The sequence below is a fragment of the Abramis brama genome (assembly GCF_963993115.1).
Source record: "Abramis brama genome assembly, chromosome: 21".
Classification (NCBI taxonomy): domain Eukaryota; kingdom Metazoa; phylum Chordata; class Actinopteri; order Cypriniformes; family Leuciscidae; genus Abramis; species Abramis brama.
In genome coordinates, this window is record NC_139983.1 from 10,439,834 (window position 1) to 10,450,581 (window position 10,748).

The 10,748-nt window shown below is 34.6% G+C and overlaps 1 long non-coding RNA gene across 1 annotated transcript in view; it reads left to right on the plus strand.

The window, feature by feature from the left end:
* LOC311071922 overlaps window positions 1-10,259 on the plus strand; it is a 17,747-nt gene extending 7,488 nt beyond the window's left edge. Inside the window, exons 2-4 of the long non-coding RNA XR_014603950.1 lie at window positions 4,511-4,677; window positions 5,238-7,328; window positions 10,010-10,259. This is a non-coding gene — a long non-coding RNA (uncharacterized lncRNA). The remainder of the gene's footprint in view (window positions 1-4,510; window positions 4,678-5,237; window positions 7,329-10,009) is intronic.
* The last annotated feature ends 489 nt before the right edge of the window (window positions 10,260-10,748 follow it).

Here is a 10,748-nt window from a genome sequence, read left to right on the forward strand (position 1 = left end):
GAACATTTGTTAAGCCCTAAGATAAGAACATTTTACAAGGTCCTCAAAAGAAAACCCAAAAACATAATTACATTACTAAAACAGGCTGTCAACGCTGATTACATCAGCAATAACTGCAAGAAAACGTTTCCAGTAACTTTTGAACAGTCCTGCTTATTGACTTGGACGAATCTTTGCCCATTCCTCTGTAAAGAACAGCTTCAACTCTTGGATGTTGGTGGGTTTCCTCACATGAGCTGCTTGCTTCCTCATCCTTCCACAACATTTCAATCATTTTAAGGTCATAACTTTTGACTCTGCCTTTCCAAAACATTCACTTTATTCTTCTTTAAGGTAGGTGGGTATATTTTGTCACAATATAATATCTATAATAGTATAAAGTATAAATTGAGTTTATAACTCCCTTCTGGTACATAGCAGACATTATTGGGCTAATATTGAAGCAATTATAAAAATAGTAAACAGAAATAAACTATGATCAGTGGAGCAGTGCTGAGGATGAACTATAGTTTAAGAGTCTGATAGCTTGGGGGGAAAAGTTGCTCTGCAGTCTGGTGGTGCGGCAGCAGAAACTTCTATACTCTTCCCAGAAGGCAGCAGGATGAACAGGCTGTGGCTGGGTGGGTTCTGTCCTTTAGTATCTTTTTGGCTCTGCGTTGGCACCTCACCTCACTGACATCACTGATGCTCTGATGGGTGCAGCACTGTCTTTATATTTCAATGTTAACATAAAAATGTTTTAGAATGGCATAAAATTAAGAAATGAAAATGTGTCTGTACACCTAGCCTGTGTGTCTTAATCAGCATGGCATTCAACTTTTGTTTGCTTTCAGTCCCTTTGACTGCAGCTCAATATATCATTTGTTGCAATGTATATCTGTGTATATATATCTGTTGACTGTGCAATGACAGATATCACAATAGATGATGGAGAAGTGAACTGTGCATCACTATGCTGACATGAACTTTATCTGAAAAATGTATGTAAAAGTAGAATTCCATAAATTATATTCCATAAATATTATCAAAACTTTAGGTGTTCTCAGTGGTCTTGTATCAAATAATGATGGCAGTTGTTAAGTATAGGCTATTCTGCTTATCATTGCCAATATGCCTAGTAATTGCTGAAAACAACTAGCCTTTAAAATCAATCTGGAATGGAAACAAAACATTTCAAGGTACACATTTCAAAGAAGGGTAATAATACGTGAATGAATATGAGGTGCTAGAAAAACAAAATTCATCAGGCGGTATCCTGATAGACCCACCATGGACCCAAAACTTTCTGTAGCTTTTTCATAGACAGCTTTTCAAAGCTGCCTTAGTATAATAGCCTACCGCTGTCACGCAAACTCTATGCGCAATCTGTGCTTCGGAGAAGTGCGGTCGCGCCCATGGTCGCACCATCTACTACGCTTAAAAATATAGCCTATTGCGCGTCTATGTCAGCTTAAGCGCGAATGCATGTTTAAAATAGCCTACATAAATGTAAAGAATGATTTTCATGACAACTAAATATTTTTTGCTATGGTATAAATATTAAAGAATGCTCTGTGCAAAACAACACTATTTAATTATTATTTACTGCATATATTTTGTTTTGACAATAGTCGATATCCTACATTATCAGATACGGTCAGGAATTTACGTCAATTTAAAAATATATTTTTAACCCTTGTGTTATATTGCGGGTCAATTGGACCCGTTTAGATTTTCTAGTTGTTGGAAATACTGGTTAAATATGTTTTTTTTCTTGATATTTTGTGACTTTTTCTCATTTATCATCATGAACATGCATGCAAAGTTTCAACATGCTGGTGTTTTTTGACATATACAAACAAAATGACTGTTCCTTTCGTGATGTTCGCGGGTCAATTTGACCCGCATATTTTAACGCTCTAAGGCAACTGTACGAACCCAAAATAATAACATTTCTAGGTTATATTTGGTTATTTTATTTTTTACTACCTTATGAAGCTTAAAAAAAAGGTTTTCCACACTTATTTCAATACAGAAAAATATTTTGTCTGCCACAGATGGTAAAAATGACCTATCATTTATTTTTTCAAGCTACCTGAAATAATATTAAACCTTTTTTTTCTTGATATTTTGTGACTTTTTCTCATTTATTATCATGAACATGCAAGTTTCAACATGCTGGTGTTTTTTTTTTTTTGACAAATACAAACAAAATTACTATTACGTTTATGATGTCCATCATAGGCAGCTATTCAAAAGCAACTGTACAGACACAAAATAAAAACATTTATTTGTATGTTAGGGCATCAACTCCAGTTCTAAAGTGTAAGTATATCTAAAAGTGCTCTAACCCAAACCAAACACACTTGAAAAAGCTAAATCATGGTGTTCAGAATTAATTGCCAATTTCAAATGAAGATTTTTGATAGAAGACACAGATAGTAAAATAAGCTCTCATTTATATATTCAAGATATCTGAAATATCTTGAGACTTCGACATAGACAGCAGGAAAAATGAGCTCAGATTAATTGATTAATTGTTCAGTTATTATGTTCTAAGCAAAAAAAAAATGTATATGCAAATATATATAAATATAACGTATATTCAAATTTTAAATAGTTTTTAAAAATGGTTAAAAACATTTTCGTTAAATCATATAGGCCTATAGATATATATTTTTTGGAATATTTGACAAATGCTGATATTAAAAGTTTACAGTTTGAACCTGAATCTTTGTTGTTTTTCATAGTGTGATTTTTGAGGAATTGTATGAATCCAATGCGGGTCAATTTGACCGGGACCATAAGGGGAGTGCACAGAATTCCAACATAACACGAGGGTTAATACGGAAGCGTATTGCTGAGGAAAAATAATCTACTCTGTTTTTCTGAATTAATGACTTATTTATCTCAGAATTACGAGATAATTTTTCATGAATAAAAAGTTTTTGCTCTGTTTTTCTGAATTAATGACTTAATTATCTCAAAATTATGAGATAATTAAGTCATTAATTCAGAAAAACAGAAAATATTTTTTACGAAAAATTATCTCATAAATTTGAGATAATTAAGTCATTAATTCAGAAAAACAGAGCAAAAACTTTTTATTTATGAAAAATTATCTCGTAATTCTGAGATAATTAAGTCATTAATTTAGAAAAACAGAGCAAAAACTTTTATTCATGAAAAATTATCTCGTAATTCTGAGATAATTAACTCGTTAATTCAGAAAAACAGAGCAAAAACTTTTATTCATGAAAAATTATCTCGTAATTCTGAGATAATTAACTCGTTAATTCAGAAAAACAGAGTAGATTATTTTTCCTCAAGTGAATGCAATACTACGGAAGCGTATTGCATTCACTTGAGGAAAAGAAATCTCTGATTATGTAATTCATATGAAATGTGCATTTCTCTCATTTAAATTTTGAATTTCAAGTCAATAAACCCTTTTCAACATATAAGCAAATTCACAAAGACCAATAAATTCTATCAAAAACCATCCAGCAATGGAGATGACTTTAAGTTGATTAGGCATTATCAAATTAAGTTATTTTAAAGTATGCTGAATACAAATAAACTGGTTAAAAGGTGTGACGGCCCCGAGAGCTCTTGGTGTTGGGCCTCTGTACTGTGTGCTGTCTGTGTGTTTCTCACTGCAGGCAATTAAGGAGATTGGGAGCACCTGGCTAGTAGCCCAACCTATTTAGGCCTGCCCGCCCAGACACTAGTGTCGGTGCTTGCGCCTGCCACACTATTCTTTTGTTTTGTGTTGTTTTAAATAAATTTATGTTAATCTTTGAAAACCTGAGTTGCATCCTCCTTCTTTGTTGCGGCCTGAGAGCCGGAGTTGTAACAAATTGGGGGCTCGTCTGTTTTTTTTTATTATTCTTGTAGGTTTAATTTTAATAACCTTATTTAGTAAGTTTGTTGCATTCTAGAATTTTTATTTTTTTTGGAGGATGAGCTTGAGCAGGTTTTGGGTCACATTTAAAACAAGTGGTAACACTTTACAATAAGGTTCATTAGTTACCATTAGTTAACTACATTAGTTAACATTAATTAATAATGAACTGCACTTATACAGCATTTATTCATCTTTGTTAATGCTAATTTCAACATTTACTAATACTTTGTTAAAATCTTGCTAACATTAGTTAATGCACTGTGAACTAACATGAACAAACAATGAGCATGCTTTATTTCTATTAACTAACATTAACAAATATTAATAAATACTGTAACAAATGTACTGCTCATTGTTAGTTCATGTTAGTTAATACATTAATTAATGTTTAATAAATTAACCTTATTATAAAGTGTTACCAAACAAGTTTTTTTGCGATTGTGGTTAAGAAGCTGGTTTTATAACCATTTCTGCGGAAAAGGGATGAGTGTGAAACCAAAAAGTCCTTATGTTAAGTTGGGTTAGGTCATGAAAACCAAAAATATAGATAACAGCAAATAATCAACGTGGCTGTTCAGCATGACTTGCTTGAATTGTGTAAACTAACTTTTTTGTACCCCACAGTGGCATTGATGACCAAACTGTCCGATGTGTAGAAGAGCTGCCAACTATAACGGAAGCACTGCGGGACCTGGGGCAATATGCGCGAGCAAATAGGGTCAGCACGGTGGCTCTGACTGCTGACCAGCTGGCAACAGTCAGGTCAACGTTTCAATGCCTTATATGCAGAGGTTAGTCCGTTTTAAATTTTCTACAAACAAGTCATATTCTGCAGTAAAATCAAGTCATAGCATTACCATATTGAAAGTCGCCTGTCACATTAAAGGGACATTATAAACGGACACTGCACTGCCAAACTTTGTTCAAAGATTTATTTTAGATTCTACTACAGAACCCAGGGTTTCAGAAGAAAACAAATATGTACTGCTTAATTACAAGGTTTAATGTTTAATGTAATCCTGCAGCTATAAAACAATGGCATATTGGATTTTAATATTTGTATCAATATAAGTGTGATGTAGCTTCAGTGAAGATGTAACCAGCAGATAAAAAATATGGATGTTACTGTCATACAATATAGAACAAGAGGCTTATGACACCAGAGATATATAGGGGATACAAGGGAATGTTTAGACAGATATCATTACTATGACTACAATTTTTATTAAAATTTTATTATTGCAGTCAATGGGAATACATAACTATTAATACACTGTAACACTAACAAGTGAAATGAGACAGATGAAAATACAGTTGAAATATGTGTTGAAAAATATTCTGAATCTTGCAGATGTGATGGAAAACCCAGTTGTGGCACCGTGCTGCCGCAGCCTCGTTGGGTGCCGGGTGTGCGTTGAGCAGTGGGCAACTACCTCGCCGCACTGCCCAAAATGCAGGGACGAGATGTTCCAGGAAAAAAAAATTAAATTACAGGGATGGGGGAGATCGTGAATGTTTTTAAGGACACTATAATTTAGGGGATTGTTTTAGTTAGTTTTTATTTTAAGTTTAGGTTTTAAGTTAAGTTGAATGGTTAAGTTTGGTTATGTTCATCTGTTATGTTATTTTATGCAATTATTAAATTGTTCCATTTTTTTCTATTTTATAACTCCTTTTGTTGTAATCATTTTGTTATTTTATGCAAATAATAAATTAATATAAACATTTTAATAAAATATGTTCACTTGCATGACATAGGCTACTGCTTGTTGTCTATTATGCACACTAGAACCACACACCCCACTGGACTGAAGGCCTATATGTGAGACATGTTTTTACATTTTTGAGTGTTACAGTCAACTCCTAAAACTGTTCACGCAGTATAATAGCACACATGTAAATCAGACATGAGGAGAAAGAGCTCATTTTGGTAAGTAGGCTAATGCCTTAAGCAGCAGTGCTAAGAAACGTGATTTGTGAAAGCACAGTTGTAATGAAAATAATGGAAAGTGTTTTAATTACAGAACACAGTAGCTCGCACACAGCAGACACAGTGCGACACCTACTGGTGTCTGTAATCGTTTTGAACTGCCCGTGATTTTAAACTTCGTTGGATTATTAAGGTTACATGGAGGACTGAGAACCTTCACATATGTCGTTTTTGATTGTATTATAAACAAACTACTATCACTATTAGTTACCTAACTAGCCTGTTCAATACATTTATTAACACTGTATAACGTGAGCGAGGTAACAGCGTGTCCTTGGGCTTTTTGAAAATAGATATGATGCGTTTAGGATAAAATTATATTTGAGGACCAGCAAGTTTTACGAGGGTGTCAATCAAATGGCAAAGACGAGATAGGGACTGATATTTTGATGGCGGAATCCCAATCTCCCTCTTTATTAACGTTTTTAGGCCTACGCATGACGTCACGTGGGAATTCACGTTGACAAGTATTCATTCAATCGCTGTCAGTTCGCTGTCCATTACGGTGGAAACCACATTAAATATAAATTTAATTATATAATATAGCGCTAACAGTAACAACTCTGCACACACAATAAGTTCTTAGGTTAACCTATATTACCAACTGTATTGAGCCAAACAATGCGCTCATTAAACATGACTGTGATGTCTGGATATGCACGATATTAAATAGCTGTAATAAACTACTGTTGCTAACATATTTATTCCGGTCCAGGTTTATATAAGGCTATTTATTAATTTATTTTTCTTCTTCTAACGTTACTCTGGTATAACGTTAGCGCTGCATTTTATGACCGTTCTAAAAGCTTGGCTTTTATTTTGATAGGCCATATTTACTATTACTTCCGGGTCACGTGGCCAACCTGTCTATATTTCAATGTAGATCTTCAAAAGGAAAAACGGAAAAAGGAATTTCCAAAAACCAAAATCGGACCGTTATTTGATTTTGGTTTTGTCATTTTTCGTTTTTGGATTCAGAACCAAAAACGGGATAACGGCTGTTTTTTTACCGTTTCTTTGTTTTTGGTTTGAAACGACAAACGAAAAACAGGTGGTTTCTCGTTATTTTGTTTTGTGTTTCAAACAAAAAAACAAACTATCAAAACGTACACGGACCTACTCAGATCACGTGACTGTTCACATCCAGTCTGAGACAAACCAGCGTGAACGAACTGGAAAACAGCAAAACCGACAGATGAATAACGAAAGAAAGAAAGAAAGAAAGAAAGAAAGAAAGAAAGAAAGAAAGAAATATGCGAGACCACGGGAAGCAACCTCAGTCTGCCAGGAGTCCGGATATGTTGGTTTGGTTGTGGTGGACTGTAGGGGGAGGCTGCAGACCTGGAGCCGGTAGATCTACGCCCCAGGCAGTTTTACGCCCCAGGCAGTTTTACGCCCCTGCTGTTCCTGATGCGTCCAGTAGGGGGAGACTGTACAGCGACACGAATTGAGGTATATTAAATAATCTGCTAAAGTTATTGTTGTTTAGCAATGATGCAACATTTATTATTTATAAACGATTAGCTTGATAGAGCTAGGTAGATATCAATTCATTTCTATATATCAATGGATGGGTCTATAGTTTATTTCGAGAGACAAAAAGTTATGGACGGTCAGGTTGATGTTCTGTCTGGCTTAAATTTAGCTAATCACGTGTAGGTTTAGCTGCCCCTCGTCTTTTCTACTCAATTTCAAAATTAATTTTTATTTTGAATTTTCTTTTGTTGCCTGTCTTTATCTTGCGTGAGATGGCCTCTTCTGGTAAGACTGTTTACTCCTTTCTGGTTTGAGTTGTTTCTTATAAATGAGATTATCTAACTATATAATTTATATCTAAATATACATTTTTCTTAAAATAGCTTACTGATCTGGACTAAAATGTTGGTTGTGTGCACTTAATGTGGGATTTATCATACTCTGTCTTTACCAAGTTCTATTTAACTTGCATCCCATAAAGGTGTGTGTTTGCTTTAGCTACTTAAAGGAGCATTCCGTAAGTTCTGAAATTTCTAACCGTTACTGACACCAGTGGCCGTTAGAGGAACTGCAGCCAGTCTCATGCTCGTTCTCGGTGCGCACGCTCGTACGAGCACGACCACATCAACCAGGGTTGCCGCGGCAACCACTGACGGCTCATCGAGATTCACCACTCACCAGCATAATGTTTGAGGTAGGAAAAGTTACAGTACTGTAAGGTTATTGTTTGACAGACCATATTTTAGTAAAATGTTGCAGTGCTGCTTTATATTATCAACTAAAGTCTACTTCTAAAAGTATTTTAACACAACACTGTAACACACACTCCCAGCACTCACAGACCCCTTATTTTGACTATTGTAGAGTAACGCTAAATTATATAACTGAGTTGAAGACGTTATGCTTATTTTTAGATACAGTACAATTACTATTATAGTTGTACTACTATACTATTTTGTAGAATAGCAATAACATTATGGTATTAAAGGTAAAGGAACTTTAACCTTGATGTATGAGCTTGTCATGCTTTATTTTCATTCAGAATACCACATGAAATTTTGCACTAAAAACACTTGTCATAGTAAATAATTAGTTTTTTTTTTTTTTTTACACTTCCGAGGAGTGTCGGTGGGTGTCTGAGTTGTGCTGGGGGCTGGTCGCTTCTTTCCATCCGCAGAGTCCATTTGAAAACACCGATTGCCGCTGCTTACTATAATGGCTGCCGTGCCGTACGGTTGTAAGCCCAAGTAGACGAGAACGCGCATGACGTCACATTTTGTGAATTTTCGCGCCGATTCGGGCCCGACTCCTCCACACACGATTGAGCCTACAGGCTGATAGAGGCAACCGTGGTGGACAGTCGAGGTGTCATTCTTTTTATTACATCATGGTTGGCTCAAACATGTACAAATGAAAACTCTATCTTAAAGATTTTTTTAAGTAAAAACCTACGCAATGCTCCTTTAAGGAAATGAAAATCTCTCTCTCTCTCTCTCTCTCTCTCTCTCTCTCTCTCTCTCTCTAAACTTGTAGAAACTATAAAACACCCATCTCTCTTTTTTAACTGCATTCCAAACCAATAGCTTCTCTAGTAAATAAATGACTTACAGAGACATACATGGACATGTTTTTAATGTCATTTTCAATTTTCTCTGCACAGTCCATCATCACTGGCCAAAAGAAATCAAAGTGTCTTGACACTTTTTCCAAAAGTGTTCCACCAACAAGTGCCTGTGCCGTTGTACTTTGAAGATCAGGAGCAAATTGATTGCAATCCACACTCACCTGACATAAATTCTGGACAGCACACCCACACACACTGTGACAAGATCAAATTCACCATGGATGTCCTTTTTACATTTTTTAAATGTTTAATTTTATTTTATTTTATGAAATACCCACAGATATGTGGTCTGTGACTCTTATAGGGGGTCTACAGTGATTCTGCAGGGTCTCCAATAAGTCTTATAGTTTATCTCAGTTGCTTTGGTGCATTTCTCAGATCACAACTGAAATCACATCATCTTGTCACTGGTGCACATCATAAAAGCAATTTCTCATTTTTTAATACAAATTGCAAATGCTTCGGTACATTCATGCAATTAATAATGTAACAACTCTCTGCTGTTTCCTACATTATCAACTCTTTATGTCATGTTGATCAAAATGTAGGCCTATTATACTATTTCTCTGTTGAATTGTCATACTCCTCAAAACATCTAGGCATTAGTTCCTTGCATAAGTTATTAAATGCAAAATGGTTGACTAGTTGTCAAACTGTTAAGCATGTTTTCAATACATTTCTATTACACTTTATTTTGTAAATGTGTCCTGAATTGATGAATTGCGGAGGTGTATTTAGAATTTCACTAATGAAGGAAATAATGAATTGATCAATTAGGAAGCAGCAAGGGAATTCATAATCAATTGCATGAATTTACCAAAGCATTGGCAATTTGTTCAAAAGTAGTTATGAGAATTTCAGTAGTGATCTGAGAAATGCACCAAAGCAACTGTGATAAAAAATTAATGATTCAGGAATTTTATACAAAATGTAACAGTGAGTCCTGCTGCTTGTGAATTTGACAAGATCAAATTCACTATGGATGTCCTTTGTACAATTTTTTTAATGTTTATTTATGTTTTATTTTTATCAGTGAGCAGAAGCACTTTGACAGGAGGATAGAAAAACAGTTAAAGAAGATTGGCAAGCCATAGGGGAGTCATCTACAGGAGTCATCATAATTCGTAAATGGTGTTGATAAATAATGTTTTTGTGAACACAACAATATTGTCTCTTTCTTCTTAATGGCCCTTGGAATTTTAGAAAAGGGTTAAATTGTGTTTGTCTTCATAAAATGCTATGTAGGACACTGTTTTGTAGCTGTATGATGACTAATAGTAAATAGTACAGCAGATATTTAATCGAGGATCCATATGATTACACGGTGCTGTATGTCTAATGGGCTAAATATGGTTAATATCTAAATGTAACTTTATATAAATTCACTCAGTATCACTCAGTCTCCTGTATATAAAAACATACAGTGAATATTCTATATTCAATATTCAATGAACTATTCCATAGTAGGTCATATATAACTATTCTACAGTAGGTCATATATCATTACTTGTCATCTGATCCAACTATGTGAATTATTAATTTTTTAATTCACAAAAACAAATAGTCTTCTGTAGACTGAGTGTAAAGAGTGAAGCCTAACTGAATATCTACAGATATTTTAATCCATAGTGCAGATCTACGCTGTAACGTTTATATTTAAATGAACAAAAACTACAAAATTGGGCAAAGTCTATGAACGGGACGGTTATTAATGTGTAAGTTTTGAGCGTTTAATGGTGTTATTTCGCAGTATATCCCCCTACTGGACGCAT